Raw genomic sequence first — 6,363 nt, 5'->3', positions numbered from 1 at the left:
CTGGCCCTTCAGACCAGGGCTTGACTTTGGACCAGTTCTCCACATGCCCCCCCCTGTGCTTTTAGACAGAAGAAGCAAAGCTGGAGTTCTCTTCAGGCTGAGCGCAGTGTGGCGGTGGCGCACCGCGAGCGCAGGTGGAGCCATGTACACGTGAGACAGCCGCAGTGTGAAAACGCCTGTGGTCGACTTAATACACTGCAAAATATGGCGCTAAGCAGGGGGCATTCGCAGCGAGCCGGTGGGTCGGACTGATTACACCCTGCAGACCACAAGACAAACCACACCGGCACAAAATGTGCGCATGTCAGCGGACAGCTGCACACACACACGCACACACACACACACACACACACACACACGCTCTGTGTCAGCCTGCAGGGCGGGCAGCAGCACTGATGTGTGTGGCTGATTTGAACGATTTTGATTTCCTTGTGGAAAGTCATTTGATAAGTTAAAGTGCTGGACTGTGACACCAGAGGTCGATTCCCTCAAAACGTATCTGCTGTTGCAATTTACTTACTACTTCAATAAATAAATGCAAATTCTTTGGACTTAACTTCCCTTTTGGTGCTTGCTTTTGCTTCTTTGTTTTGTCTTGTGCTCTTCAGGTTTTGTTAGTTAATGTTATTTATCCGTGGATGTTCCTGTTCTGATGTGTCGTCTGTCTTGTGCCCGGTTTACATGGACGTTGAACTGTTTTGTTGTTTTGCATGACTAAATCATAATAATAATAATAATAAATGTACTGAAAAATGACTTCTCTTTCTTGTCTCTAACGACTCTTTGGCCGATTTGTAACTTTGACTCCTGCTCATACAAAATGCGCAATAAGTCAAAGTGTGTATGATGCTATTTTGCATAAACTACTGCGTGCAAAGGCTGACAAAGTGGCCGTGCGCGAACAGACGGATTCCCGCTAATGTTCAGTCTGTTCACAGGCTTCAGTGAACGTTCATGTCTGTGTGAGAAATGTGTGATCAGAAGCCCGGGCTGAAACCCACAGCCGTGTGCGCACACAGCAGTTTGCTGTCGGCACATTAAAGGAGACATCTTCACACGTGCTGATGCTTTTTTGTCTTCACAATAAGTTACACAGAAATCTGACTTTAACGCAACCTGACACCGAGAAGTCTAAATATAAGCCCGCACAACCCGATTTCTGCAGGTAACGTGTTGTTCCGCGTGTGTGAAAGTACTGAATCTCCTTTTCAGACCGGAGGTGTCCTCCGCCCCGGCAGCTGTCAGTCATGCTGACGAGATGTCATCTGTCCCTGAGCTAACCGACGTCCTCAAAGCCGAATGAGAGACTGTTGATCAGGGTGTTTCTGAACATTCAGCTTCTTTGTTTCTCCCTTTGCCTTCAGGTTGTTCTTGGCAAGCTCACATGAAACGCCCACAGGAGGTGAGACATGCCCCAAAACTTCACACTGGAGAGAGAGACGGAGAGGGGGGAAATCCAGAGAAGACAGAGGACACAGGCTGGACATGCAAACTGTGCTCGTCTGCTGCATTAACGTGATTAAAGGTGCATGTCGTGTTTTGTCCCTCAGCGCGCACACACACACACACACACACACACACACACACACATGTCCAACATTTGGCATCTGCACTTTTATTTCCCTGATTCCAACAGGCTTCAACTTCGAGCTCCAGCCAAAAGCCAGACAGGCGCCACACACACACACACACACACACACACACACACACACACACACACACACACACACACACTGAGCACCGCTGGTCTGAGGCCAGCTTCCAGCACTCCCTTTTTGTGCCAGCGCTGTCAACGCCGCTCCAAACACGCTGCTTGATAACGCCGGAGAGAGAGAGAGAGCCAGCACGGTATCTGATCTAACTGCGGCTTCGTGCGAGCCCACAGAGGCCGGGTTCTGGAGGAACCTGGCACGGGAGGGCATGGAAAGTCATCGGCCTGTTCGATTAGGCTCCTCCCTTCACAGACGCCTCATTGATTTGGTCCTGCAGCACCTCCAGAAGGCTCAGCAGCGACTTTTATTGCTTCACTTAAATAATCTTAGACAGGAAAATGTCTTCTTCTTCTTCTTCTTCTTCTTCTTCTTCTTCTTCTCAGCAGTGAGGAACACGCAAGGCGACCTTTAATGTGCAATTTGTGAAATTAAGGAGGCACATGATGACAAAACAAGCTTTGTGATGCAGAAAGGGACCATTCAAACATGTTTGGATATGAGAAGAGAAAAATACTTTGCCAGCCTCAACCCTGTGAAATGTTTTATATTTGATTGTCATGTTTTCTTGAGACCCTCAGCACATTTAAAGCCAAGCGTGTATCTCTGTATCTGATACACATGGATTAAATATGAGTTTATTTGCATGTGACCTTGATGCTCCTGGTCCTCCGACTCTGCTGCTGCAGCCTCCTCTGGCATCGTTACACTTTAATCTCATCAGTATTTGCAAATTCAGGTACAGATGTTTTGTTGAGCGGCATGTTTGGTTTGGCTGCACACACACACACACACACACACACACACACACACACACACAGAAGGTAATTTGGTCGACTCTAATTCCAGACTCTTTCTCTCTCTCGTGAACACAATGTACTTTCTTAAAGGGCAAGTGATGCTAATCATATCAGTTTGTGTGTGTGTGCGTGTGTGCGTGTGGTCGATGAACGGTGAGCGATGCCTGGTTCACCGTCTCCTGACTCAAAGGGAAAAAGGAACGAGGACGCAACATGGCTGCCGTTTGTGCTGCAGCTTCGACGACATGCTCTCTGTGGGGTTAAACAAGGTCAAAGGTCATCCATCCATCCATCCATCCATCCACCCTTCTATCTGTCTATCCACCATGCTCTTAAAAGCTGTCTGCTCTGTCTGTTTCCATCAGTTCATCTTTCATGGAATGAATGGTGGGTTCATGTTGGGTAAAAAGGCACACACACACACACACACACACACACACACACACACACACACACACACACACACACAGAGTCGCTGAGGTTGAAGCAGAAAGAGGCTGACAGCTTTACAGCCTCACTTGTGTACAAGCGGCATCCCGGAGCACCAGTGACCTCGAGATTTTGTTTATCTGTCACCCGTGTTTCCTCACCACATTTCCCATCAGCCTCTTTGATTGGTTTCTCTGATGCCCTGAAGAGGAAAAAACAGGTTTTGGAAGTGAATGTTTTCCCACCGTGTGCTGTCACCAGACTGTCAGAAATGTGGGCAGATTGATTCCACCAGTAAATGACACTTTAGTCCAGGAATGAACCTTTTGTGTCATCCACTCCGACTCATGAGATTCGTTTACATTCCTGTTGCGTGAACATGTTCCAGCACAACAAGAGAAGTCCACCAAGTGATCTGCTACAGTGGACTCTGCACGCCTTCTCTTTCTTTGCACTGTATGATTCCACTGTAAGGTCATTTCATTCGGTGGCCGGGAGTCGAGCCGCGGATGAACGTAGACGCTGAACTCCTGGATGGCTGATTTTTGTGCAGTGACAAGACAGTTTAATGTACTCTAATCTGATCTGAGGTCTGTCACCGATGAGAGGAGCTCAGACTCTAAAAGCTGCTGATTGCCCACGTATTGAACGTCTTTTTTTGGGGGGGCACCTGAAAGTTTCACTGCAAAAAGGACAAGAGTGACTTTTCAGCCACAAAACATCGGTAAGTCATGCGTTTGACTTCTTTTGTCTGAGTTGCAGCTTTCGCTCTCAGCTGATGGTGCACAGACTGACGGCACTGAGGCCACATTCGACTGCTTCTATGACTTGATTTGGGCCAGATTTAACACCAGAGCCTCCAACTCGTAGAAAGACCCTAAGAGGTTTGGGACGTTTGAGCTGGACTCGATGTCACCTCGTGGGCCCTGGTGTCGCTCTGAGCCAGCTCCCACACGTGAAACTCCGCCACGGACGCTGGCATGAAAGCTCGTGTCAGAGAGCAGGGGATTGGCCCGGGATGACGTAATGCACCTGATGAATGCATCCGGCTCCTCCTCCTCCTCCTCCTCCTCCTCGTCCAGGCAGGCGGCCAGGCACCATGAGCTCATACGTCCTTGGGAAAAAAAAAACAGTGGGTGGGTGGGTGGCTGTGGGTGGAGGGGTGGGATGTGGGATGGGGCATCTTTCACTCTTAAGTAGCCCCTTGACAAATGAAATGGGACTGAGCCACTTTTTTTCTCACAACACTTGAGAGAATAAGAGCACTGCTCTGTAAGGCTGCATTTCCATCCGCAGTGAGGCGGCGGGAATAAAGCTGCGACTGCGAGCTGTTCCAAACCAAAGAAAGTGAAGCACCGAAGAGAGGAAATAAGAGGAAACCACGTCTCACCTCAACTCCACTTTGAGTCAGTTCAGTCAGTTCATGTGGGGCCTCTTCACTCGTTATTATGCACTTTGACAGCCTGTTGACCTTGACACTGATTGACACATATTGAACTTTAAAATGTCCCCCTCCCCATCAAAGAGTTTATTCACGTTACAAAAAAAGGAATCTTATGAATGCAGAACAAGGTGTCTTTTCTGTAAACACAACGCTGGTAACAAAATCTGAAAGCTGATGTCAATGCTGCGTTTGAGGGACGATATTTTGTTAAGCATCGCCCTCTGCTGGCCGAATCTGACAACTACAACTGCTGAAAACCAGCTCAGATGCCCTAAAAACATCAGCATGACACAAAGCACAACATGAACTGCGATAAAAGAACATCTGGAGGACAAGTTTTTGTTTTTTTTTAATTATTAGTTATAGTAAGAAAATACCTCTCACACTTCAAACAGAAATGCCTTCAAAGTGATGCACAGGAAAGAAAGTGTGACGAACTACTGCCACCTAGTGGACAAACGAAACATGACCGGCAGTTGAGCGGTGATGAAGATGTGTGGAAAAGGACAACAAGAGCAAAAAGTCCCGCTAGTCCAAGAGGCTTTTAAAAGAGTTTGTTTAGTCCGAGAAGGAGGAGAACCTTCTCAGTTTTCTTCAGTTTGTGCGGAGACGGACGGGCTCCACCGGACAGGAAGTGTGTGAAAGGCTCTAACGGATCTGAAGCTGTCAGTCGTATTTGGTAGCGTGACGTGAATTCTTAGCACCAGCCAATCAGCTGCAGCGCAGTGCACCCAGCGTCACGTGACGCGCACGAACCTGCAGGTGTCGCGAAAGGCCAATCACGGCCAATCAGTGTGATTTTACAGTAAAAATTATCTGCATAAATAAATAATCGATTAATTGAAGTCCGTCGTCAGTCACCGTGTGCTTAATGACAGACTCGACCGGCACTTTGGTGAGTTTGTTTGTTTTCTTCTCGCAGTTTCCGTCCTGTTTGTTTGTTTTCTTCTCGCAGTTTCCGTCCAGTTTGTTTGTTTGTTTTCCAAGTTGATAAATCGCGAGCAGAAATTAGCAAACTTCGTCGAAAGTTTTGCTCCTCGTCTGTTTGTTTGGCGCCAGCCTCAAAACAGCAAACACCACGTCTGAGTTTTAAAACCAAAATCCCACTCACAGCCACTGCTACGAGGAGGGAGCAGTACCACACTGTGTACTATTACTGCATTAAGCTAACAGCCCTGCATTTGGAATATTACTGAAGTGAAACAGGCCAAGTACTGAAGTAATACCTCCAACGTATGTAAAAGTACTCCGTTGGGTGGTCAGGTCTGCAGTACTTTGGTTTAATTAATTAACACGCGTCTTAGTGGCAAATGCAGTAGAAACGTAAGCACTCAAGTACAAGTACCTCAGAACTGTAGAAAGCAGAGTTTCTTTCCAGCACTGCAGCCAAGATAAACATGCTTCTTTATTAAAGTAATCTTTATTTAAAAACATTCCTCCCTCTGTGAAAAGGCTGCTTGTTAATGTGAGGGGTACATTTATTGTGTAAATATATTTAGAAAGTACTGCTGGAGCGCCACGAGAAGTCTGGAAGTGGACTTTGGTCTGCAGCAGGTGGCAGCAAACCGAAACGTCCAAACGTCCTCCGACTGTGATGGAATAAAGTCACATAACTGCTGAAGGTCAAGACACCAACTGGACTGAGAAACTGAGAAACTGCTCTGCACCTTTAGGGTTTCCTGAACGCCTCTCGCTTGACTTGGGCTCATCGTTTCACAGTACTGCCACCTTTGCAGTATTTTTCAGTGTTTGGATATTTGAGCTCAGCTGAAAAGACTCATGTCGAGGCCGGTGACTGATGGGACGTGGAGGGACTCGCCTCAGCGTGTCATATGGAAGTAAATCTGTCTTTTTCCTGCAGTTTTACTCTGGCGGAGGCGGGTGGCGGTTTGCTGCAGCCGTTCTGAAGGAGCACGAGCAGGTGAACCGACAGGTAAACCCTGAGAGCTGCCGACACGGCGGACACACGAGTGAACCAGAA

General features: G+C 47.5%; 1 long non-coding RNA gene across 2 annotated transcripts in view; it reads left to right on the top strand.

The window, feature by feature from the left end:
• The first annotated feature begins 5,116 nt into the window (after positions 1–5,116).
• Positions 5,117–6,363, top strand: part of LOC124055553 — a 210,919-nt gene continuing 209,672 nt past the window's right edge. For both annotated transcript variants that reach the window (XR_006842711.1, XR_006842712.1), the window contains exons 1-2: positions 5,117–5,277; positions 6,244–6,315. This is a non-coding gene — a long non-coding RNA (uncharacterized LOC124055553). The remainder of the gene's footprint in view (positions 5,278–6,243; positions 6,316–6,363) is intronic.

The sequence above is a fragment of the Scatophagus argus genome, chromosome 24 (assembly GCF_020382885.2).
Source record: "Scatophagus argus isolate fScaArg1 chromosome 24, fScaArg1.pri, whole genome shotgun sequence".
Taxonomy (NCBI): Eukaryota; Metazoa; Chordata; class Actinopteri; family Scatophagidae; genus Scatophagus; species Scatophagus argus.
The sequence above is the reverse complement of the archived record's forward strand: the minus strand, read 5'-3'. Positions and strand labels throughout refer to the sequence as shown.